Source organism: Podarcis vaucheri (assembly GCF_965113315.1).
Source record: "Podarcis vaucheri genome assembly, chromosome: 3".
NCBI lineage: Eukaryota > Metazoa > Chordata > Lepidosauria > Squamata > Lacertidae > Podarcis > Podarcis vaucheri.
Window position 1 is genome coordinate 12,444,044 of NC_138761.1, and position 26,628 is coordinate 12,470,671.

Sequence of the window (26,628 nt, forward strand, 5' to 3'; positions counted from 1 at the left end):
CTGCAGGATCTGATTTCTTTCTGCAGAGCCTGTAAGACAGAGTTGTTCCGCCTGGCCTTTGGCTTGGAGCCAATTTGATTCCCTCCCCCTCTTCCTTTTTTTCTTTCTCCTCCTGTGATGAGGCTGCATTTTAATATTTTAATGTTTCAATATGTTAATGTTGTATTTTAATCTTGTTTTTAAGTTGTATTCATTCAACTTGTTTTTATTATTGCTTGTTAGCTGCCCTGAGCCCAGCCTGGGCTGGGGAGGGCGGGGTATAAATAAAAATTATGATGATGATGATGATGACACTTGTGGTATCATGTTGGGGCCTCCTTGATGTAGCCCTTCCACGTTCTGGACTTCCAGAAGTCTTTTTTCAGATGTGCAATAAAAGAAGGCTGAATAAATGACAAAAAGCTCATTTGTTAACACTTTTCTTTTCCCGTCTTAAAGGGGCATCGGACAGAAATACCTTTCTGAGCTTTATAAAGTGCCGACTGAAGACTGAGCTGGAGGCCACACGACATCGCCTCTCCCCACTGACTGCCCATCGGATGTTATTTGCATGCTAGCATCATATTCCAGTAAGGGTATGAAATAAGTTACACCCAAGAAGTTTGCTCTTGGGACGCCCCATCGGAGATGCTCGCTGATGAGTAACTGGCCTTTTAAGGCCGGAGACCTCCCCTGTTGTGTTGAAGCTCTGTCCCATTTGGCCTTGGGTTTGAGCAGATCCGCAGCCCTGTCTTTAAACCCCTCTAATCCAATCCTTCCGGGAGCTGCAACTTATTGCCTAAACCAGAGTTGACCTACTCAGAAACGCATAGCTCAGGGCTGACTCACACAGGCCGCTCCGAGGGAGCTGTCACTCAAGGGCCTTTGCACCGCGTAATGCTTCTCATATGGCCGGAGACAAAAAATCCCTGGTCCTCAGCCTGAGATTTCTTTCAGATCAATAGTCCTGAGCTCCGTGGGCTGCATTCCTTCCTGGGAAAGCATCCAGGACCCTCATGCTAGCAATGGAAGGGGTCTGGGGCAAAACAGTGAAAGGTCACGTTACCTTTGAACAAATGGGCGAGTTTCTACACTCATACACGAACCCTCTCTGTCCTTTGGCCAAGCGAGCAACAGGTACTATCATAGTTCAGAGACCGGTGTGATATTCAGAGCAGTGCTCCTCAAACTTGGGTCCCCGGCTGCTGTTGGACTACAACTCCCATCATCCCTTGGCCACTGGTCCTGCTAGCTAGAGATGATGGGAGTTGTGGTCCAACAGCAGCTGGAGACCCAGGTTTGAAGAACACTGGTTGAGAGTCAGAAGGAGGGTGTGACACAAGGCTGGTAAGGGGCGTGGCATGGGGAGAGGGCATGTGACTCGGGAGTGGGTGTGGTCTGGAGAGGTGTCACCACAGGGGAAGAAGCTGGCCCTTTTTACGTGAGGGGATAGGTCAGAACTCCATGTGGTGCTGGCTAGAGCAGGCATAGGCAAACTCGGCCCTCCAATGTTTTTTGGGACTACAACTCCCATCACCCCTAGCTAACAGGACCAGTGGTCAGGCATGATGGGAACTGTAGTCTCAAAACATCTGGAGGGCCGAGTTTGCCTGTGCCTGGGCTAGAGGACCCTGCATGCAAAGACCAGGGGGAATGGCTGGACCCAAGCTTGCTGAAGGGGCGTGATGCTCTGCCCTCCCTCCATCAAGGCTAAGTTGTATATATGTATAAATAAAACCATATATCTTAAAGACACTACAGTCTCCGCTATGCCTCATTTTAAAGGAACACAAGCCCTGGTTAAGTGCCAAGACCCCTGGAATCTTGCTACCACTTGGCAGAGATTGGAGTGGCCTGTAACACAGTTGAAAGGTGTGTGGGGGTGTTATTAAACTTGTTAGGGGGTGGTAAGGATGACAGGGAGTTGGGGAGAAGGAGGTGGTGCAAGCAATACTCTGCCTACATTGGCTTTTCCTCTCCCCAACCCTGATGCAAAACTTTAGGGTTGTGCAAGGCCCTCAATCCTCTTTGGGGCATTGAGCGATCCAGCATGTATCAGGCCCCAGACCAGATCAATAGTGCCTTGCCCCCTCTTATTATATATCCATAGGATTCTGCAGTAAGTCCTGTACTTAGGGGGGACTACACTATGTTCCCCTTCATGGATCACTGCCTTGCCAATCATGGCCACTGGTCCCATCACCTCCGGGCAAATAGAAGGGGAAGAAATGGAGGCAGTGAGAGATTTTACTTTCTTGGGCTCCATGATCACTGCCGATGGTGACAGCAGCCACAAAATTAAAAGACGCCTGCTTCTTGGGAGAAAGACGATGGCAAACCTAGACAGCATCTTAAAAAGCAGAGACATCACCTTGCCAACAAAGGTCCGTATAGTTAAAGCCATGGTTTTCCCAGTAGGGATGTATGGAAGTGAGAGCTGGACCATCAAGAAGGCTGATCGCCGAAGAATTGATGCTTTTGAATTATGGTGCTGGAGGAGACTCTTGAGAGTCCCATGGACTGCAAGAAGATCAAACCTCTCCATTCTGAAGGAAATCAGCCCTGAGTGCTCATTGGAAGGACAGATCCTGAAGCTGAGGCTCCAGTACTTTGGCCACCTCATGAGAAGAGAAGACTCTCTGGGAAAGACCCTGATGTTGGAAAGATGAAGGGCACAAGGAGAAGGGGACGACAGAGGAGGAGATGGTTGGACAGTGTTCTCAAAGCTACCAGCATGAGTTTGACCAAACTGGGGGAGGCAGTGGAAGACAGGAGTGCCTGGCGTGCTCTGGTCCATGGGGTCATGAAGAGTCGGACATGACTAAACGACTAAACAACAACAACAACAACACTATGTTAGAACCTGGTCCTGTTAACATGGAGGAGGGGGGAAGTTCCCATCAGTAAATCAACTTAAACTTGGTTGATTAATCTATAGCTGAAACATATGGCCCTAATTCCCAAGTTTATCTCCCCATCCCCAACCATAAAAATACAGGACAAACAAATAGGACTTAACTTTCCATTATTTCTTTTTCCTTTTTCTTGAAGTGAAAACATAAGGAAAGTCTTATTCATCATTAATGATGACAAAATTAACTTTTAGAGTCATTCACATCAGTTCCAGATTTCAAACCACAAGAGACCATCATCCTCACTCCTTCCAGCAAATTCCACCCAGTCACTAATTACGAAAGAGAGATAAAGTTTGCCAACAAAGAAATTAATGAAGAAGATTCATCGCTGCCAATTGACTTTACTACTAAGTTAATGGGGAAAATATGTTGCAAGGAGAGCCACCCAAAAGCAAAGAGAGATTGCCCATTTGCTCAGAGGCGTTTTATTCTAGAAGAAACATTTATGACATTGGCCAGCTTAATCTAATTTGAAAGAGAGAGAGAAAGAGAGATGAATGATATGAATCAAACTCAAGCCTTGCAAGACTGGCCCAAGCCATTTTGTTCCCTGAAACAAAATGCAAGATGGTATCCTTCATGCAAAGCTGACTAGACCAGCAACTGAGTCCCATTTTTAAAATTGGGATTTTTCAGTCCTCAGGTGTGACACCCAGCCTTAGGGACAAGTTGCCACTTATTGTTAGAAAACCAGCAATTTCACATTTGCATTCTTTAAAGAACAATTAGTTAGGTGACCTCTAGACCCAACAATGTGTTTGTTTTAAATACAGTGGTACCTCATGTTACAGACTCATCAGGTTACAGACACTTCAGGTTACAGACACTTCAGGTTACAGACTCCGCTAACCCAGAAATAGTACCTCGGGTTAAGAAATTTGCTTCAGGATGAGAACAGAAATCGTGTGTCGGCAGCAGGAGGCCCCATTAGCTAAAGTGGTGCCTCAGGTTAAGAACAGTTTCAGGCTAAGAACAGACCTCCAAAACGAATTAAGTTCTTAACCCAAGGTACCACTGCCAATAAGCCATAGAACTTGATCTCTTGTCTTCAAGACTACTTACCTCCATTCCTCAAACCCCCTGCCTGAGAAGGTTAGTTCAGACACAGAGATCTGCTGTACAGTGGTACCTCGAGTTAAGAACTAAATTCGTTCCAGAGGTCTGTTCTTAACCTGAAACTGTTCTTAACCTGAAGCACCACTTTAGCTAACGGGGCCTCCCACTGCTGCCATGCCGCCAGAGCACCATTTCTGTTCTCATCCTGAAGCAAAGTTCTTATCCCGAGGTACTATTTCTGGGTTAGCAGAGTCTGTAACCTGAAGCATCTGTAACCTGTATGTAACCCGAGGTACTACTGTATATATCTTCCACTATGTAGACAAAAAACAACAACAGCCATTCAGCTCCTTTCCTCCTTCAGAATATCTTTGACTCCCTTGTCACCCCAACATCCAACCTCCTCTCTAGCCTGGCTCCTGCTTCTAATGCAATTAAATAATCTTTTAACGCAGGTCTGAAATGTTTTTAGTGACATTCTCCTTGAAGAGGGAAGGCGGATTACAATACATTAAATTCCTTCCAGTAGCACCTTAAAGACCAACTAAGTTAGTTCTTGGTATGAGCTTTCGTGTGCATGCACACTTCTTCTTTATTTTATTTTGACTACGGCAGACCAACACGGCTACCTATCTGTTACAATACATTGTGTGAGATGCTCTTTCACACGTGCAGAAAGGCTCAGTTCTTATATGACGGCTAAAGTCCTTATACGCATTTAACTGGGAGTATCACCTCGCCAACAAAGGTCCATATAGTTAAAGCTATGGTTTTCCCAGTAGTGATTTATGGTGAGAGCTGGACCATAAAGAAGGCTGATCGCCAAAGAATTGATGCTTTTGAATTATGGTGCTGGAGGAGACTCTTGAGAGTCCCATGGACTGCAAGAAGATCAAACCTCTCCATTCTGAAGGAAATCAGCCCTGAGTGCTCACTGGAAGGACAGATCCTGAAGCTGAGGCTCCAATACTTTGGCCACCTCAGAAGAAGAGAAGACTCCCTGGAAAAGACCCTGATGTTGGGAAAGATGGAGGGCACAAGGAGAAGGGGACGACAGAGGACGAGATGGTGGGACAGTGTTCTCGAAGTTACCAGCATGAGCCTGACCGAACTGCGGGAAGCAGTGGAAGACAGGAGTGCCTGGCGTGCTCTGGTCCAGGGGGTCACGAAGAGTCGGACACGACTAGACGACTAAACAACAACAACAACGTCTTTAGCTGAGATTTCTGCATTGCAGGGGGTTGAATCAGATCACCCTTGTGGTCCCTTCCAACTATACACTTCTATGGTTATAAGTCCTACTGAACTTAGGCTGTGTGCACACTGTACATTTGAAGCACATTTACGGCACTTCACTTTTCCCAAAGAATCCTGGGAACTGGTTTGTTAAGTTTGCTGGGAAATGTAGCTCTGTCAGGGGATAAACTACAACTCTCTGGATTATTCTGTTGTGTGCTCACAACAGAAGATATAATACTTCTAAAGAGCTTCTTTGCTCATCTCCATCGATATCGTCCCCACCCCCAGCCCAAGCAATTCTGCCACTCCCAAGCAAATTTCATCCTGCTCTGCTCTAGGTGATCCTGAAATATTTTGTAATTCCCAGAACCTGAAACTTAAGACAAATTGCTGGGCTCAAAGGTCTCTTTGCCTTGCCAAGTTGGGAACGATCCAGATTAGTTTCCTCCTTCTCTGCCCCCCCCCAATCACTTATCATACTGAAGTTCCTGCTTAAACAAACTCAGCAACAACAAATATAATGAAATTGCAGTTCCGTCAAGATGCACATGCCCCAGCCTTGCAAGTTGACACATGCATACATGACTGCCAAGCAATCCGAGGTATTCAGTTCCTAGTCTAAAACTTCACTTTGACTCCAATCAAATTCGCAAGACGTCCACCGGCAGTTCATTTATTTTGTATTCCAAATCTACTTGCAGTTCTCTAATCCTGTTCCATAGCCACTACCGTTTTCCCAAGGGCTTGGGACAAGTGTACGACAACCTCTGTGTAACCAATAAAACGAAGGATTCCTTAGATTAAATATATATGCATAGACGAGCCAGTTGCCAGAATTCCATCTTTACACCAAAGAGCAGAGGCTGGGTTATGCAAATGAAGGAGTGGAGCTATGCAGAGAGAGGCTGCCTCAGCTCAGCATGGCTTCCATTGAGTTCCATGTGACAAAAAAACTAAAAAAGAGGCTGTGCTATCTACAAAGGAAACTACATAATACTAGGTCAGAATATGTTAGGATATTTCCGTTCCACCTTAAAAGGGAGCAGGATGTTTGTGTCACAGCCTGCGTATTTCCTGTTCGCAGGATGTCTATGTTTGCTATTGCTTTCTCTCTCTCTCTGTCTGAGACACTGTCGCAGGCAGTCATGTCTTTCTCTGTTCTGATCAACGCTGAATAAAGCTTGTATATAATGCTCTCCTGAGTGCGACTTTTGGCTGTGCATTATCTGCTGATAAGGGTGTGCATGAGCTCTGGAATGTGGCATGTTATTTCCTAGAAACTCATGTCGCTAATCGATGATGCTGCGTGCCTACGGGAGATCAATGGACGTCCGGCAGACGGCTTGGGGCCATGATGGACTTTATCTCCCTGGCAGTATCCCAACAGAATATTCATCCATCTAGCCCAGTATTGTCACTGGCAGCAGTGACTCTCTGGAGTCCCAGGCAAATCCTAGAGAGGAGGGTCTGGGCCAGCAACTTCCTGTTCAGAATCTTGCTGCTTTCTTCCATCACTGCTTCTGAGTTCCCTGCCCAGTAGTCTGCCAGTTTTGAACTGGTGTTGGGATCCCAATACAGGGTTGGGATTCCCCACTACTACTACTAATAATAATAATAATAATAATAATAAATTTTATTTATACCCCGCCCTCCCCGGCCAGAGCTGGGCTCAGGGTGGCTAACACCAATAAAATCACAGTAAAAAACATAATTGGGGGGGTTAAAAATACAGGTTAAAATGCAATTTAAAATGCAGCCTCATTTTAAAAGTAGCCGATAAATCAAGACCATAAGGGGAGGGAAATATAAGGGTCAGACTGAGTCCAAACCAAAGGCCAGGTGGAACAGCTCTGTCTTGCAGGCCCTGCGGAAAGATGTCAAGTCCCGCAGGGCCCTGGTCTCTTGTGACAGAGCGTTCCACCAAGTCGGGGCCAGTACTGAAAAGGCCCTGGCCCTAGTTGAGACCAATCTAACCACCTTGCGACCTGGGACCTCCAAAATGTTGTCATTTGTGGAGCTTAAGGTCCTCCGTGGGGCATACCAAGAGAGGCGGTCCCATAGGTATGTGGGTCCTAGGCCACATAGGGCTTTAAAGGTCAAAACCAGCACCTTAAACCTGACCCTGTACTCCACCGGGAGCCAGTGCAGTTGGTAAAGCACTGGATGAATGTGATCCCGTGGCAAGGAACCCGTAAGGAGCCTCGACGTGGCATTCTGCACCCACTGGAGTTTCTGGGTCAGCTTTAAGGGCAGTCCTGCCTAGAGCGAATTACAATAATCAAGCCTGGAGGTGACCGCCGCATGGATCACTGTGGCCAGATAAGGGCGAGAAAGGTAAGGGACTAACATAACAATCTCCAGACTTGGGCTGATGGAGGCGGACACAAAGGTGGTGTGAGAGATCATGAACTTGGTCTTGGGGAAACCACTCTGAAGTCACCTTGTCTAGAGTGGCTTAGGATTTGATGGCCACCATAACAACCAAGAATGCTGGGCCCAACATAAGTGTCAGGATCTGATTTTCTGTACTGGACGGGGGAGGAATGGTCTTTACTTATGAGAGCTCATACCGTGAAATATACTCAGAGTTGCAAAGTGATTTCATGCTCTTTATTCAGCTCGAGATGCTGCTGTTGGCTGCCATTCTGAGTTCCTTGTGTCCCGGAGCTGAAGCCTGGATACACGGTGCGAGGCAGCGGTGCGGCAGGTGGCGGTGCTGCGGTGCTGTGTGTGGCAGTCAGCTCAGCGGGATCCCACCTTCGTCGCCAGTGAAATATACTCAGAGTCGCAAAGTGATTTCATGCTCTTTATTCAGCTCATAGAGGTGAGGAGGAATGAATGAAAGTCCCCTCACAGTATCTGCTTTATATACATTATTTACACAATGGGCTGCACATGATTGGCTAATTCCGGAATTCTACTGTAAGCCAATCAGGTTGTGGATTCACTTCTATCTGGAGCAGGATTGGGTGGTTCCTGCCAACCAATCATACTGCTGCATTGTTCTAGGACCAATCAGACTGCTGCATTCTGAATCCTATTGTTCTAGGACTAATCAGACTGCTGCAATTTGGATCCTATTGTTCTAGGACCAATCAGACTGCTTCAGTTTGGATCCTATTCAACTCAGTACATAACATACCGGCTCCAGAGGCGGATTTTGGGGGGCACAACTAGTTCAGTCGCACTGGGTGCAGAACTTGGGGGTGCAACTAGGGAGCACCGCAACTATTACAGTCATCCCTTGAACCCTGAACGCCCTGGAACTCGGACGTTTTGGCTCCCGAACGCCACAAACCTGGAAGTGATTGTTCCGGTTTGCAAACGTTCTTTTGGAACCTGAATGCCCAGCAGGGCTTCCACAGCTTCTGATTGGCTGCAGGAGCTTCCTACAGCCAATCAGAAGCTGTGATTTGGTTTTGGAAGCCAAACAGACTTCCGGAACAGATTCCCTTCGACTTCCAAGGTAGAACTGTATTTAGAATGGCTCTGGGATCCAGGGGGTGCCAAATTTTGGTACTGCGCTGAAATTTGAGGCCTCAAGGTCCACCACTGCTGGCTCCCTACCTGAATAAAAATAACAACCCTTAAATGTTCCGTTTCCTGGAACTTCACATTTCTGATTCTGCTGGATTCCTGGACCCACCCAGCCTATGGATCACATCTTCCGACTTTTAATAATTTGCAATCCCATGAGGCACTGGGCCCCCATGACATCGTAAAGTCCTGCCCGTGACATCTCTGCATCCCTACGTGGTTTGGGGTGACAGAGAACAGGAAGCCTACCTCCAAATGGAGCCGCTGAAAGCAGCCATTGATACTGGTATCTGCTGGGCAGTGTCCAGAAGGAAGAGGAACAGCAGAGGTGCCATAGCAGATATCGCTGTCCACTTCCAAGGAGGGTGGGAGGAGTTAAGCCCAGTCAGCTCTGCAGGTGTAAGGGGGAGAAGCAGATTGGGAGATGCTAAGCATCCCAGCAAGTGGGACGCGGGTGGTGCTGTGGTCTAAACCACAGAGCCTAGGGCTTGCCAATCAGAAGGTCGGCGGTTCGAATCCCCGCAACGGAGTGAGCTCCCGTTGCTCGGTCCCTGCTCCTGCCAACCTAGCAGTTCAAAAGCACATCAAAGTGCAAGTAGATAAATAGGTACCACTCCGGCGGGAAGGTAAATGGCGCTTCCGTGCACTGCTCTGATTTCGCCAGAAGCGGCTTAGTCATGCTGGTCACATGACCTGGAAAAACTGTCTGCGGACAAACATCAGCTTCCTCGGTCAGTAAAGCGAGATGAGCGCCGCAACCCCAGAGTCGTTCGTGACTGGACTTAACCGTCAGGGGTCCCTTTACCTTTAAGCATCCCAGCAGCACTTCCTAGGGGTGGTATTTATGCGCCAGGCCAGAACCAGTAGAGATCCGAACAATGAGGTTTATTATATTTTTTATTTTAAAGAAAGTTGCTAAACCTCTTGGAAGAGATGGTACAAAGTAAGATGTGCAGGCAAACTTCTAAGTGAGAGGTGCAATGAGCCAGCCTTACTGCTCTCAACTTTCAGTGCTTTCTAGCCAATGAATGAAGTCAGAGTTGTGATTGACAAGTGAGTTGTCTGCGCATCAGGCAACAAGAGTCCAGCCCCAAAGACCTGCTGTTTCCTGCTCCCTGTTTTTTCTTCCCCGCTTCGCTGTTGTTTTCTACTGCTTGCCATCTCCAAAGTTTAAAAGAGCTACAATTTCCCCTCATCTCCCTTTGCCTTTCCTCGTAGACAGGACTCATCTTTCCTGTGTCAGGTTCATCTGAGGACAGGTAATCCCTACATGTTGTGGTGGGTTTTGTTTTTTTTTGCAAACACTGCTACACAAGAAGTGTGGGTGGAAGATGTTAGAGGATTCCACCTCGATACGGCAAATGCGAAATCTTTGCAATGAGAACTTGCTTCCGAGTAAAGCACGTGTGGGATTGTTAGCATGCTCTGAGCTGCCTTGGAGGTCATCCGATCAAAAGCTGAGGTCTTTTAGAAGATATGATCTGGCTGACATTGTTTATATCACACCTTGGTAGCATGCACGGTCCCACTCTCACCCACATGTGAATCTTATGAGACCCCGTGAGGTTGGTTTGAATTGCAAGCTTGGCTTGCAAGTATGAACTCTCACTTTGGGAATAAGCACACCTGAGTTCAAGTGAGGTTTATGAATCAAAGTAAACGTACAGTAATGTGGTCAGATTAAGATGGGCTGAAGCTTTGGAGCTGTACCAATTTGCAAGGTGGAGTGAGGGACCCAGAAAAACATAGTTAAAGAGAGCAAAATAATAATAATCATCATCATCATAGAATCATAGAGTTGGAAGAGACCACAAGGGCCATCGAGTCCAACCCCCTGCCAAGCAGGAAACACCATCAGAGCACTCCTGACATATGGTTGTCAAGCCTCTGCTTAAAGACCTCCAAAGTAGGAGACTCCTTGGCAGCAAATTCCACTGTCGAACAGCTCTTACTGTCAGGAAGTTCTTCCTAATGTTTAGGTGGAATCTTCTTTCTTGTAGTTTGGATCCATTGCTCCGTGTCCGCTTCCCTGGAGCAGCAGAAAACAACCTTTCTCCCTCCTCTATGTGACATCCTTTTATATATTTGTACATGGCTATCTAATAATAATAATAATAATAATAATAATAATAATAATAATAATAGTAATAATAGTAATAATAATAATAATTTATTTATACCCCACCCATCTGGCTGGGCTTCCCCAGCCACTCTGGGTGGCTTCCAACACAATATTAAAATAGAGTAAATAGAGTAAAATGTGATGCCCCACTACTTACTGATTTACCCAATCTATGAGCCTTGTTCAAAGATTTAAATCTCCCAGCTGAGAGATTGATTATCTCATTAACTTTTTATTAGGAGAAAGGTCCTCCTTATACTTCTGAAAAAGTAACCTGTTTTGCCTTTAGACTACCAGTTTTAAGGAGAAAAGTTTGCTGGGATGATAAGTTAAATTCTTCAGCGGAGCAGACTGTTATCCAACAGAATGCCTGGTTTTCATAATTACTTTGCATAATGTGTTTTATTCTGTCGTATGTGTCTCGTTTTGTTTTGTAATGGCTTCAGCTACACAAAAATAAATAATATTGGAATCCCCGTTTGCAGTAGTATTTTTCATAGAATCATAGTTAAAAGGTCCGTATAGTTAAAGCTATGGTTTTCCCAGTAGTGATGTATGGAAGTGAGAGCTGGACCATAAAGAAGGCTGATCGCCGAAGAATTGATGCTTTTGAATGATGGTGCTGGAGGAGACTCTTGAGAGTCCCATGGACTGCAAGAAGATCAAACCTATCCATTCTGAAGGAAATCAGCCCTGAGTGCTCACTGGAAGGACAGATCCTGAAGCTGAGGCTCCAAGACTTTGGCCACCTCATGAGAAGAGAAGACTCCCTGGAAAAGACCCTGATGTTGGGAAAGATGGAGGGCACAAGGAGAAGGGGACGACAGAGGACGAGATGGTTGGACAGTGTTCTCGAAGCTACCAACATGAGTTTGAGCAAACTGTGGGAGGCAGTGGAAGACAGGAGTTCCTGACGTGCTCTGGTCCATGGGGTCACGAAGAGTCGGACACAACTAAACAACTATACAGCAACAACAACATAGAATTGAAGAGTTGGAAGGGACTGCAAGGGTCATCAAGTCCAACTGCCTGCAATCCAGGAACCTCAACCACCTCTCAAAGCACTGGTTATAAAATCCAGGGTGAGTGAGATTGCCAAGGTGGGCTGGAGAATCGCTGGAAAGGGATCCTAAAATAAGGGATTTCAAAACTATCAGCAGAACCATATGTAATATCTCTGTTTCTCCACAAGAGGGCAAATATAACAGGTAGGCGATTTCCTGTTGCCCTTGATCAATCACATGCAGAATCTCTGCAGTGAGTCCTTAAGGCAGTGGTTTTCTTCCCCCCACACCCTCACCAGTCCACACTTTTGGAATAAAATTTTGCTTGTGCCACATCATAGTTTTTATTGACAAAGAATGCACAATGCAGCTACGTAAGAATGTGAATCTTTCCCAAAATATAAACGAGCCTCTTACATATGTACAGTGGACGCTCGGGTTGCGAACGTGATCCGTGCGGGAGGCATGTTCACAACCCGCAATGTTTGCAACCTGCAGCACTGCATCTGTGCATGTGCAGGTTGCGATTTGGCGCATCTGTGCATGCGCAAAGCGTTATTTTGCGTTTCTGTGCATGTGTGACCGCCGAAACCCGGAAGTAACCCGTTCTGGTACTTCCAGGTTTCGGTGGGTCCATAACCCCAAAAAACGCAACCTGAAGCATCTGTAACCTGAGGTATGACTGTACCTGTATGCAAACTCAATGAAAAGTGTGAGCTTGCTTTTGCTGGGTAATCTCTCAAGGGTCTCCTCCAGCACCATAATTCAAAAGCATCAATTCTTCAGCGATCAGCCTTCTTTACATTTCACCATACAGTTCAATAAAAAAAGCTGATCTAAATAAACAAAAGGAAAAAAAGAGAAAAGGAACACAGAGAATACAGAGCCCTCTCTCAGAGGTAGAACTTAATCCTTGTCTCACGCAGAAAGAGGTTGACCCCACCGGTTAAAGGTGGGCATGGGGGCAACATGGAAGTTCTGCCTATGGCATGTTCTCTTTATGGTCCTATCCGTACACAACACCTCATTCCTTAGCTGTCATAAAGTGTGGCTAGGATGGCTTTGGGTCCTCCGGACTGGGGGGAGAGGGAGGTTTGGAGGTATGGTCTGCAACACATCTCAGATGCAATAATGGTGCTTTCGAACTGGGTTTTTACTGAGCCGTCCAGCCATCATTTTGCACTGTTAGTTGTTTTGCAATGCTTCCAGCCCAAAAAGTTTGCAGGCATAGACAGTATTGAAAGTGGAGCTGCGTAAGATGGAGGCCAAGAGTATCAGCATTGCTGTGTTTTGCATATGCATGGAGCCCCAGCTGAAAAACATTGCTTTGGTTCTGAACCGTTATAGCTGTTCCTACATTCTTGCACTTTACTCTTCAACCAAGGCCAGATCTCCAAAATGCCATCTGTGGCAAACATCTGTCAGGAGGAATAACTTAGGCCTCAGTGCATCTTGTTGCAACGCACGAGGATCGGAGGCTACAGAGTCCTTCCACATTACGATGACAAATTTTCCAAAGAAACAGCCCCCATCTTGGGCTTTTAAAGGTCAACATTCCAAAGCAGTTCCCTTCACAAACCACAAATCTATTTTAGCCGATATCCTCCTGGAAAGGAACCTCCTGCTTACGATCGCTGCATGGATTTTCCTATCCCCTCATAGTCTATCTTAAGACCCCTGCTGGTTTTGAGAAGTGATTACTGCAGTATTGGACCAAGGCAACATTGTTTGCTTGCTTGTTGATGTGACGGGTGTCGGTCGGCTTGAAAAAGTTCCCCACCACCACATGTGGCGTTTGAGCCCAAGGACTTCATCCATGTTCCTTCTATAATAAATGGATGTGCAGATAGGAGGCTCTGCTTCGTTTTGTGGAGGCAAAATCACCACCTTCCAATGGTCTTCAGCCATGGAGCTTTGTGGGGCACGAAACCATCTTTCAGCTTTGTCAGGATGAGTAAATCTGGTCAAGATTTTGGCAGGCCAACAGAGAGTCAATCGCTTTATGCTGGTGGAGAGATAACAATCTTTGCAGACTTCTGGAAAGTCAAATATCACATCCACGTCATTTGAAGCACATCACTTTCTCCCAAAGATTCCTGCTAACTGTACAGTGGTACCTCGGGTTACATACGCTTCAGGTTACATACGCCTCAGGTTACAGACTCCGCTAGGCCAGAAATAGTGCTTCAGGTTAAAAACTTTGCTTCAGGATGATAACAGAAATCATGCAGCGGCAGCAGGAGGCCCCATTAGCTAAAGCAGTGCTTCAGGTTAAGAACAGTTTTAGGTTAAGAACGGACCTCTGGAACAAATTAAGTACTTAACCTGAGGTACCACTGCAGTTTGTTAAAGGTGCTGGGAATTGTAGCTCTATAAGGGGCAAGCTACCGAGTGGTGCTGTGGTCTAAACCACTGAGCCTCTTGGGCTTGCCAATCAGAAGGTCGGCGGTTCGAATCCCCGCGATGGGGTGAACTCCCGTTGCTCGGTCCCTGCTCCTGCCAACCTAGCAGTTCAAAAGCACATCAAAGTGCAAGTAGATCAATAGGTACTGCTCCGGCGGGAAGGTAAACGGCATTTCCGTGCGCTGCTCTGGTTCGCCAGAAGCGGCTTAGTCATGCTGGCCACATGACCCGGAAGCTGTACGCCGGCTCCCTCAGCCAATAAAGTGAGATGAGTGCCGCAACCCCAGAGTCGGCCATGACTGGACCTAATGGTCAGGGGTCCCTTTACCTTTACCTTTAAGGCAGCTGCCTATGTCCCTTCCTATTCACAGAAGCCATGTACATTTTAATTAATTAATTTATTTTATTGAACTCTAGCCACAGGGCTTAACTAAGCACCCCAGGTATTGGGGGTGGGGATTGTTATCAAGTGTTCAGTGAGTGTTTTATAAGGATTTCAGAGTGGCAGGCTCATAGCTGAAGGGCAAAGAGCAGCTGATAGTTTTAAACTTTAATGTTCTGAAAGGGACAGGGTAGTCTATTAACCTGGGGTGCCAATTTGAATAAAATATTGGGGGGTAAGCCCCGCCCTGCATAATTGATCAGATGATGTGGTGCTCACATACCATCTGAATGGCAATGTCCATCAATGGGGGGGGAGTAGCAACCTCAAATATTTTATTGGGGGGCCGAAGACCCCTCAGTCCCTAGAAATTGGCTTCTATGCTCCATGGCCACAATCTCATGCCTTGAAGCCTGATGACTCCCAGCTAAGGACAGAGAAGAAATTAAATCTTGTTTGCATTTTAATGAGAAACTACGTAATTCACTCTGCTCGCACCAATACGCGAACCAAAACACACCTATCCTTCAAAAATTCGAATTTCTCTGAATTTTGCAATGCAGTCCCAAACAATGTGTACAAAAATGCAGATTACAAGGGAAAGTGTGTGTGAAAATGCATATGTGACTGTATTGAATTTATTCCTCTATAAATAATATTTATATAACACTATTTATTCAAGGTCTCAGAGCGCTTTGCAACAGGTCCACAAAACTATAGGGGATATTGCTTGCAAAAAAATGTGTGCGTTAAGCAAAATTGCATACAGAGATGTGTTTCTTGGGAGAAATTTGCAGTAAAATACTGGTTAATTTTAATGAAGATACTTTTTTTTAAAAAAAAGCAAAGTGCTGCAGCAGGGGGAAGAAATGCATTTATGATTTGAAAACTGAGGGGACCAAAACTGACAGATTTATCCATCAGTACTCTTAGGAAACTGTGCTGAATTGTATTTGCATTTTTTGTCTTCTCTGACTTTTTTTTCCTTTTTTTTTTTTGAGCTTCCTAGGAACTTTGGTGACCTGCAAAACAGACCTCCTGACACAGATCACCCAGCATGTTTGTCCAATGTTCTGCTGATCAACCGGTGGGAAAATTCCCCTTATTTTTTGCCTTTTTTTTAACTTATTAACAATTTTTTCAATAGACAGCCAGGCACAGGAGGGGGGGAGCCCTTTTGGAACTATTAGCTGCGCATGGGTGCTAATCCCATTCCACTCCACGCGTTCCCTATTATGCAAGGACTCCCATGGAAGAAGGAACGTTTAATTCCTCAATCTGGACCTCTTCCAGGGCTTAATGGAAAAATATATTGTTGACATGCGAGCCTGTTATAAAAGGCATCGTTCCGTTCACATCCAAATTGTGTTCAGCTGAATTTCCCTCACACTTGGGGGATGTGGAAGTTTACTCTCTCCCCTCCCTCTCCTCATGCACCTTCTGTCTTTCTGCACTTTCTCTGGCCAAGGAAAAGCCAAGGGTGTAAGGAGAGAGAGAGAGAGAGAGAGAGAGAGAGAGAGAGAGAGAGAGAGAGAGAGAGAGATTGTATATTCAAAGGTTCTTTCAGGAACATCCAGCCCACAATAAAACAGTCCCTCAGCAGCTTCTCGCAGGACAGTCACAGAGTGTTGCGAAAGCTGATAATTGCTGATTCATGACAGATTTAGGAAAAACATCAGCTGAAGTAATCAGGTCAGGGCAATGGTGTTGACCACAGAGCTGGAAAGAGAAACAGCTCCTTCCCTGTGTCCCCAACCCCCAATTCCTTTCACTCACATTTCGCTCGCCACGATTATGTCCAAGCCCTGTCCTGCGAACACATTGTATGAGAAAGATGCTCGCTTGCTCAGAAGGATGCCAGGAGTCTTGTACTGATCAGTATACAAAACATACCCTGCTTTAAAAATAATACAGTGGTACCTCGGGTTAATCTGGGATGCGTGTGGCGCTGTGGGTTAAACCACAGAGCCTAGGACTTTGCCGATCAGAAGGTCGGCGGTTCGAATCCCCATGACGGGGTGAGCTCCCGTTGCTCGGTCCCTAATCCTGCCAACCTAGCAGTTCGAAAGCATGTCAAAGTGCAAGTAGATAAATAGGTACCGCTCTGGTGGGAAGGTAAACGGCGTATCTGTGCACTGCTCTGGTTCGCCAGAAGCGGCTTAGTCATGGTGGCCACATGACCCGGAAGCTGTACACCGGCTCCCAGTAAAGCAAGATGAGTGCCGCAACCCCAGAGTCGGTCATAACTGGACCTAATGGTCAGGGGTCCCTTTACCTTTACCTCGGGTTAAGAACTTAATTCATTCCGGAGGTCCGTTCTTAACCTGAAACTGTTCTTAACCTGAGGTACCACTTTAGCTAATGGGGCCTCCGGCTGCTGTCGCACCTCCGGAGCACAATTTCTGTTCTCATCCTGAAGCAAAGTTCTTAACCGAAGTTACAATTTCTGGGTTAGTGGAGCCTGTAACCTGAAGCGTCTGTAACCTGAAGCGTCTGTAACTCGAGGTACCACTGTAATCACAAAGCTCTTTTTATTTGAGATTGAAACTTTGAATGTAACAAGGTTGCCCCTCCCCGAAAAAAAGTTCCTTGTGTGCTCTCCTGTGACCCCCAGGCATTGCCACCAGGTGACCAGGTGGAGAAACTTCATGGAAACCAATCATCTGTGGCTCAGAGAGGGAATAAAGAAGCAATATAGGGATATAAGGACAGGCTAGCAACCATTTGTTTTTATTAATGGCTGGTTTTATTAATTTAGAGCTGGTTTTATAGAATTGTAGAGTTGGAAGGGACCCCAAGGGTCATCCAGTCCAACCCCCCGCAACGCAGAGATGGTTAGGGCCTAACCATAAAACTAGCCTTGCAAATGGGCCGATAGAAGTTCACCTGGCGCCTTCATTATACACCTTTAGGCTCTGGGCCAAAATGTTCCTTTTTAACCAGGACTTTGGTTGATCTTATTGACATCCAACACTCTTTTAGAATGTAGCTTTTTTGGGGTGGGGTTATTGGGTTACTGCTTTTGGTTTTATTTTATATGTTGTGGTCTTGTTGTGAAACTCCCTGAGTCCTCCAGGTATGGGGCGGTGTATAAGTTGAAATAATAATAATAAATAATAATAATAATAATAATAATACAGTCATACCTCAGGTTACAGACGCTTCAGGTTGCGTTTTTTTGGGGTTACGGACCCGCTGAAACCCGGAAGTACCGGAACGGGTTACTTCCGGGTTTTGGGGGTCGCACATGCGCAGAAGCGCTAAATCACGCTTTGCACATGTGCAGAAGCACCAAATCGCAACTCACGCATGCGCAAACACGCCGCTGCGGGTTGCGAGTGCTGCGGGTTGTGAACGTGCCTCCCACACGGATCACGTTTGCAACCCGAGCATCCACTGTAATAATAATAATAATAATAATAATAATGTCACCCAATATGTTTTGTGGCTGCGGGGTGGGTTTGAACCCTGGTCTTCCAGGTCTTGAGTCCAACGCTCTAACCCAGGGGTTGTCCACCTGGCCCCTACCGCCCACTAGTGGGCGTTTCAGTATTCTAGGTGGGCGGTAGGCAGTTCTACAGCGCAAGCTGAATCCTCCTTCCATCGAGCACTGGTGGGCGGCAAGGAAATTTTACCATCAAGAAATACGCATTAGTGGGCAATAGGTATAAAAAGGTTGACTACCCCTGCTCTAACCACTACACCACACTGGCAAAGATATAACACCCACACAAAATATGCAGCCCAAAGAAATTGTGCACATTTGCTTGGTTTGCATTGTCCCGAATGGTCACAAAATCAACTTTTTAGCAGCACAGAATAGACAAGACAGATAGCAAAGGGTGCACACAATCCTGTTTCTTCTTCTGAAGGGGGGGCTGGTTGTAAGGTTTTTCTTAGTAGCAATCTGTTTTCCTCTGCGCCCTTTCTTGCATCATTCTCCCAAACCGTTGGCAGTTTGGGGAACCTTCCAGGTTAATAGACTACCCTGTCCCTTTCGGAACATTAAAGTTTAAAACTTTCAGCAGCTCTTTGCCCTTCAGCTATGAGCCTGCCACTCTGAAATCCTTATAAAACACTCACTGAACACTTGATAACAATCCCCACCCCCAACGCCTGGGGTGCTTAGTTAAGCCCTGTGGCTAGAGTTCAATAAAATTAATTAATTAATTAAAATGTACATGGCTTCTGTGAATAGGATGGGACATAGGCAGCTGCCTGGAGTTGAGCCAGACTCTTGGACTACCTAGCTGAGTATTGTCAACACTGACTGGCAGCCGCTGTCCATCTCTCCCAGCCCTACCTGGCGATGCCAGGGATTGAACCCGTGACCTTCTGCACATAAAACAGATGCTCTGCCACTGAGTGCTTCCTAAGCACTCACTCTAGAGGAGGCGGCCCGCTGTGTCTGCATGATGCATTAACCTGGCCTACTTCCAATGAGCCTTCACTGGTAGAGGACAGTCGCTGGGTGCCATTTCTGTTCTACAAGTTGAAGACCAACATCTGATTCACAACAGAAGAAGAAGAAGAGTTTGGATTTGATATCCCGCTTTATCACTACTGTGGTACCTCGGGTTAAGTACTTAATTCGTTCCGGAGGTCCGTTCTTAACCTGAAACTATTCTTAACCTGAAGCACCACTTTAGCTAATGGGGCCTCCTGCTGCTGCCGCACCGCCAGAGCACGATTTCTGTTCTCATCCCGAAGCAAAGTTCTTAACCTGAAGCACTATTTCTGGGTTAGCAGAGTCTGTAACCTGACGCGTCTGTAACCTGAAGCATACGTAGAACTTAATTCGTTTCGGAGGTCTGTTCTTAACCTGAAACTGTTCTTAACCTGAAGCACCACTTTAGCTAATGGGGTCTCCTGCTGCTGCCGAGCCCTCGGAGCACAATTTCTGTTCTCATCCTGAAGCAAAGTTCTTAACCTGAAGCACTATTTCTGGGTTAGCGAAGTTTGTAACCTGAAGCGTATGTAACCCGAGGTACCACTGTACCCTAAGGAGTCTCAAAGCAGCTAACAATCTCCTTTCCCTTCCTCCCCCACAACAAACACTCTGTGAGGTGAGTGGGGCTGAGAGACTTCAGAGAAGGGTGACTGGCCCAAGGTCACCCAGCAGCTGCATGTGGAGGAGCGGGGAAGCGAACCCGGTTTACCAGATTACGAGTCCACCGCTCTTAACCACTACACCATGCTGGCTGTATGCAGGTAGGCATCTTTTTTAAAAAAAGGGGGGGCATCTCTAATCACATGGTGGTTTTGGATCAGGTTAGCTTAGCCATATTGATTTGTATGCTGTTGGTGGATTTTTGTCATTGTCTTGTTGGGCTGTGTATGTGATAAAGGGGAGCCATACCGGGATGAAGGCGTCTTCTTCTATTTGTCCCAGTGTCACTTTCAGTTTATTGGTTAATTTTTTCTAGTAAGGCTGTTTCCCATACTATTTGGTACCATTGGTCCATACTTACTCCTGACAGGTCTCTCCAGGGTCTGGTTACTGACACATGAAAACAAAGACCACCACCTAGCAAAACTGAGGGGAAGAGTTAGAGGAGTAATGAACCAGGAAATATTTGGAGAATGGAGAATATTTAAGGATTAGATAAGATCATATTGTACCAATCACACCATATTAGCACAACTTGAGTGATACTTGTAAACACAACAAATACCGTTTGTGGAGTAGACGGGAACAATATTAAAGAATATAAAACTGTGCGGGGGGAAATGACAGTAGAAACAGTACAATGAGAATGATTGGAAAACTCGTTTTGTCAGAAATCTTTTTTATTTAAGTGTTTAAGTATTAATTAGGAAGATTAAGTGTTTTTTTTATGTACGTAAATCTGCTTTCTCTTCTTTCTTCTTTCTGTATTTTCTTTTCTTTTTTCTTAATTGTTTTTTCTTTGATTTTCTTTCTGTAGTATGATTGTAAATTCTTTGTAAATTCTTGGTATAAGTGTGTAATTTAAATTAATAAAGATTATTTAGAACAAAGACCACCACAGCCAACCACAAATGAACAACCACACCCAAGGCCAACCCCAACCTCTCTCACCACCAAAGAAACACAAGTGAACAGCAGAGAACCTGCACAAGCAACGCCGACACCAAACCCAACATATAGTAAATAAAATAGAAACATCGCCACCCGATAGAAACCCCACTCATCTTTTTTTTTCCCCTCCACATCTTTCCCCCTTTTCTTCCTAATGTCTCGACAAATGAAACCGATTTGTTAAAAAAAATGTTACATGGGGGAGGGGGGGATAAAAGAGAGAGACATTGCACATACTTTTGTAAATCAAGAAAATCTTTAATAAAAATACATTTAAAAAAAAAATCACATGGTGGTTTTAATTGCACCAATTCAATTGGCAAGCTTTAGGGTTACACAGAAGTCTTGGTGGGTTCTCCTTCCTTGGAGGTTTTTAAGCAGAGCCCGGATGCCCATCTGTCACAGATGCTTTAGTTGAGGTTCCTGCATTGCTTGGTCTAGATGGCCTTTGGGGGTGTCATTCAACTCTACAATTCTCCGATTCTAGTATTCTTCTTGGGATGGGGAACTGACGCCTTCATCCTTCTAAAGCAGCAGTTCTCAACCTGGGGGTCCCCAGATGTTGTTGGACTACAACTCCCATCATCCCTAGCTAGCAAGGCCAGAGCTCAGGGATGATGGGAGTTGTAGTCCAACAACATCTGGAGACCCTCAGGTTGAGAACCGCTGTTCTAAAGCCTGCTCTCCTGCCAAGGCAGCTTGTTCAGTGTCACCTGAACCCTAAAGGTGTTGACCTTTAAAGCCCTAAACAGCCTCGGCCCAGTAGACCTGAAGGTGTGTCTCCACCCCCATCATTCTGCCCGGACGCTGAGGTCCAGCGCCGAGGGCCTTCTGGCGGTTCCCTCATTGTGAGAAGCAAAGCTACAGGGAACCAGGCAGAGGGCCTTCTCGGTAGTGGTGCCTGCCCTGTGGAACAGCCTCCCATCAGATGTCAAAGAGATATACAACTACCTGACATTCAGAAGACATCTTAAGGCAGCCCTGTTCAGGGAAGTTTTTAATGTGTGACATCTTAGTGTATTTTTGGTCTTTGTGGAAGCCGCCCAGAGTGGCTGGGGAAACCCAGCCAGTTGGGCGGGGTACAAATAAATTATTATTATTATTATTATTATTATTATTATTATTATTATTATTGACCTCATGTCGTGCATTAGCACTGCTTTTGTTTCAACACCCTTCAGGATGATTAATTCCAGCCCAGATATGATAAACGACTCCTTTGCGACTGCACATAACTTCGTTAACTCCTGTGCAGCGCCATCGTAAAGACCCACACATTAAATTCCTTCCCGGGAACATCAGAATTTCCTTTCGGGTCATTAATAATTGCAGATGAAACTCAGGCTGCCAGTGTTCTGAGCCAGGCCACGCATCCTCAGCCAGTCTCAGATGTACGTGTCGCATTTCTGACATTTGCTTGCGGGAGGTGAATTGACAGAGGGAGGCAATTCCTCCCCACCGCCTTGCAGATATTCCCTCCGAGCAAAGATTGATAAGCGTGGCTGTGGCCCCACATTCTGAGAGGCTAGAAGAATCACTTCTACCGCGGGAGACTCCTGCCAGAAGATCACTCAGTGCTTTAAGGCCTTGCCAAGGATTGCAGATAACAGATGCATTTGGGAGAAGCGGCAGCTGGGGGGCCAAAGATGAAAAGTTATTTGCACACACTAGGCAGGTTTGGAATCAGGGGGTGGGAAGGGCCTCAGTCTTGTATACCTGAAGGAGCGTCTCCACCCCCATCGTTCAGCCCAGACACTGAGATCCAGCGCCAAGGGCCTTCTGGCGGTCCCCTCATTGCGAGAAGTAAGGTTACAGAGAAGCAGGCAGAGGGCATTCTCGGTAGTGGCGCCTGCTCTGTGGAATGCCCTCCCTTCAGATGTCAAAGAGATAAACAACTACCTGACATTCAGAAGACATCTTAAGGCAGCCCTGTTCAGGGAAGTTTTTAATGTGTGACATTTTAGTGTATTTTTGGTCTTTGTGGAAGCCGCCCAGAGTGGCTGGGGAAACCCAGCCAGATGGGCGGGGTACAAATAAATTATTATTATTAATATTATTATTATTATTATTATTATTATTATTATTATTATTATTATAGTTCAGGGGTAGAGCATGCGCTTTGCATGCAGAAAGTCCCGGGTTCAGTCCCTGGCATCTTCAGGTAGGACTGAATGCTCCCCTCTCTGAAACCCTGTCGGGTGTCCATCAGTATGCAGATGATACCCAGCTCTACCTCTCAAATCAGAACCAGTGAAGGCAGTGAAGGTCCTGTGTTAGTGTCTGGAGGTGGTTGGAGGATGGGTGGCAGCTAACAGATTGAGGTTGAATCCTGACAAGACAGAAGTACAATGGTACCTCAGGTTACATACACTTCAGGTTACAGACGCTTCAGGTTACAGACTCCGCTAACCCAGAAATAATGCCTCGAGTTAAGAACTTTGCTTCAGGATGAGAACAGAAATCGTGTTCCGGCGGCACGGCGGCAGCAGGAGGCCCCATTAGCTAAAGTGGTGCTTCAGGTTAAGAACTGTTTCGGGTTAAGAACGGACCACCGGAACGAATTAAGTACTTAACCCGAGGTACCACTGTACTGTTCTGGGGGGACAGGAGGCGAGCGGGTGTGGAGGACTCCCTGGTCCTGAATGGGGTAACTGTGCCCCTGAAGTACCAGGTGTGCAGCCTGGGAGTCATTTTGGACTCACAGCTGTCCATGGAGGCGCAGGTCAATTCTGTGTCCAGGGCAGCTGTCTACCAGCTCCATCTGGTATGCAGGCTGAGACACTATCTGCCCGCAGACTGTCTTGCCAGAGTGGTGCATGCTCTGGTTATCTCCTGCTTGGACTACTGCAACACACTCTATGTGGAGATACCTTTGAAGGTGACCCAGAAACTATAACTAATCCAGAATGTGGCAGCTAGACTGGTGAGTGGGAGCCGCCACCGAGACCACATAACACCGGTCTTGAAAGACAGACCTACATTGGCTCCCAGTACGTTTCCGAGCACAATTCAAAGTTTTGATGCTGACCTTTAAAGCCCTAAACGGGTATATCTGAAGGAGCATCTCCACCCCTATCATTCTACCCAGACACTGAGGTCTAGCGCCGAGGGCCTTCTGGCGGTTCCTTCCCTGCGAGAAGCCAAGTTACAGGGAACCAGGCAGAGGGCCTTCTTGGTAGTGGCACCTGCCCTGTGGAACACCCTCCCATCAGATGTCAAAGAGATAAACAACTACCTGACATTCAGAAGACATCTGAAGGCAGCCCTGTTTAGGGAAGCTTTTAATGTTTGATGCATTACTGTATTTTAATATTTTGTTGAAAGCCTCCCAGAGTGGCTGGGGAATAATTTTTATTATTAGTAGTAGTAGTATATAGACAATATTAAGCTAGATGGACTAACCATCTGACTTGGAATAAGGCAGCTTTCTATGTTTCTGCGATTGTCAGTGCATTGATTCCTGCAGAAATGAACACATGCAGGAGGTCTGGAACTGCATTTGCCACTCTGAGAATTGCAGCTCTCCTCAGGGAATAGGAGTCTGCGAACAACTCTCTGCGCCCATGACAGACTACATTACCCAGGATTCTTTGTGGCAAGACATGGCAGTTTACCAAAGGTGTCATGGACTTTGAAGACACTCCAACTCAGGACAAAAGGGAGAAACGGGCTAAGAGGAAGGCACACTTGGCAAACCCTCACTGTGATCAACTCCCACCCGGAAGCTTATGTCCCCACTGTGGAAGGACGTGTGGATCCAGAATTGGCCTCCCCAGTCACTTACAGACTCAAACCATGTTTGTGGAAGATAATCTTATGCAGCTATGAGTGATAGAAGAAGAAGAAGAAGAAGAAGAAGAAGAAGAAGAAGAAGAAGAAGAAGAAGAAGAAGAAGAAGGTGGTATGATAGCTGAATAGGGCATGGTGCTGACAATGTCAAGGTTGCAGGTTCGATATCTGGACAGCTGCATATTCCTGCGTTTCAGGGGGTTGGACTAGATGCTCCTTAGGATCCCTTCCAATTCTATGAGAGATCTATGAGATCCTACTTTAAACACAGGGTGCAGATGTATTGGAAGACACAAGATTTGCCCACACTGGAAGAGTGGCAGACGCAATTGATGGACTACATGGAACTGGCTGAAATGACTGGCAGAATCCGAGATTTGGGAGAAGAAACAACAGAGGAGGATTGGAAAAAGTTTAAGGACTATTTACAAAAACAGTATAAATTGTATGAATGCTAAGAAACTGCACGATTTAGAAAAACATGGTTCCAGTAATTTGATTGTGAGATATTGAAAACTAAGTGATATGCAAGAAAGAATCGAAACTTAAAGTAATATTATGTTTATTTCAAGTTATAAGTAATTGACAAAAATTGCTTTAAGCTTAGAAAGACAACATTTGAGAAGTACAAAATAAGAAATCAAATATGGTAACAATTTGCTGATACTTTTATTATAGAGAATGCAGGGTAAGGGAGATGTGAGGAAGTCCAGTTAATTATATAAAAAATGTTATGAATAGTTGTGTTTTTTTCTTTTTTCTTTTCTTTTCTTTTTCTATATTGTTTGTGGGTGTAATTGTATCTGTTTTCTTTCTTGGTTTGTTATTTTCTTGGGGAAGGGAATTTGTGTGTTTATTGTGTGCTTTTTATTTTATGTTTGAAAATTGAATAAAATATTTATAAAAAAATAAAATAAACACAGGGTGCAGATGGGCCCAAGTGTGTCTCTGATCCAGATAGATATCACCAAAATGAACAACTGAATCGTCGTATATCAGGCTTTTGTTTGTTTGTTTGTTTTTACTTTAGCAGTGCTCCCTATACATATTTACTCAGAAGTAAATCCCACTTCCTTCCAAGCCAGTGCGCATCCTAAGAAAATCTATACCCTTCTTCTGAAACTGCTGTGGTCACAATTCAGCCACAGTTTCAAGCCCTGTGGACTCAGGGCTGAAAACTCCCATTTGAAGGCCATCCAACTTTTTAAAAGTGCTGTGTGTTTGCTGGATCATGCCCTCCACATTCTGCTCTGCTCACCTGATCAATTGCTACAGCATTTTATTCCTTACCAGATTGATTGATAGATATAGATAGATAGATAGATAGATAGATAGATGATAGATAGATAGATAGATAGATAGATTGATTGCCATTTGTACCCAAACCCAAACCTTTTGCAAGTTTTACAAGTGTCCATTGAATGCTCCCTACTGATCTTCTACTGACTTGACCCTTGCGGTCAAGAACCTGATGTTGAAAGACAGGGTGGAGATGTCATATGGTGCAAATCCTGATTTGTTTTCTTTATTTTGCAATTTGTACTTCTTCTTTCTTGGAAAGGGGTAGGCGCTAGGCTACTGAAATGGTTCAGTTCCAGACCATTTTCTAGGAGGTTAGGTCTATTTCAGCAGGTAAGTTTGTGGCGCTTTCAAGACTCGGCACATGGCGTGTGACACAATTGTTAAAGCTTATTTTATTTATTTCATAAAGTTTACACACAGCTTTTGCGCATGCAGTTTAAAGACAGGATGTGTTTAGATTGTGGCGTAAGCTTCAAAGATGATGCCAGGAGTGCCAACTTGGCCCTGCGACTGCGGGTGCCCGGAGCTGTGGGTGCCATGGCCCTGGCACTGAAATTTGTGGGTGCCTGGCTCCTTCACGGGGAATTCTGTGGGTGCTTGGCACTGGCAGAGGAAGAGGAACGCGCCCTGAAAAGGAATCCCTTTACTGAGCAGCGCCTTCCATTGAAAGAAGTAAGCGCAAAACAAAATATGAAACATGAAAATAATAAATTCTGGGTTTGCACCGCGCGACCTCTCCTCCGCCCCGTGTTTCGACATCAGGCTCTTCTCAGCAAGGGTCGAGTCAGCGGAAGATCGGTAGGGGGCGTCCAATGGATGCAAACAGTAGCCGGGAAGTT

General features: G+C 45.7%; 1 long non-coding RNA gene across 1 annotated transcript; it reads right to left on the bottom strand.

The window, feature by feature from the left end:
• Positions 1-406: 406 nt before the first annotated feature.
• LOC309529809 lies at positions 407-8,851 on the bottom strand. The gene is made up of 2 exons (XR_014218479.1): positions 8,757-8,851; positions 407-1,015 (listed from the first exon to the last, which is right to left on the bottom strand). It is a non-coding gene; the product is annotated as an uncharacterized lncRNA (long non-coding RNA).
• Positions 8,852-26,628: the final 17,777 nt, after the last annotated feature.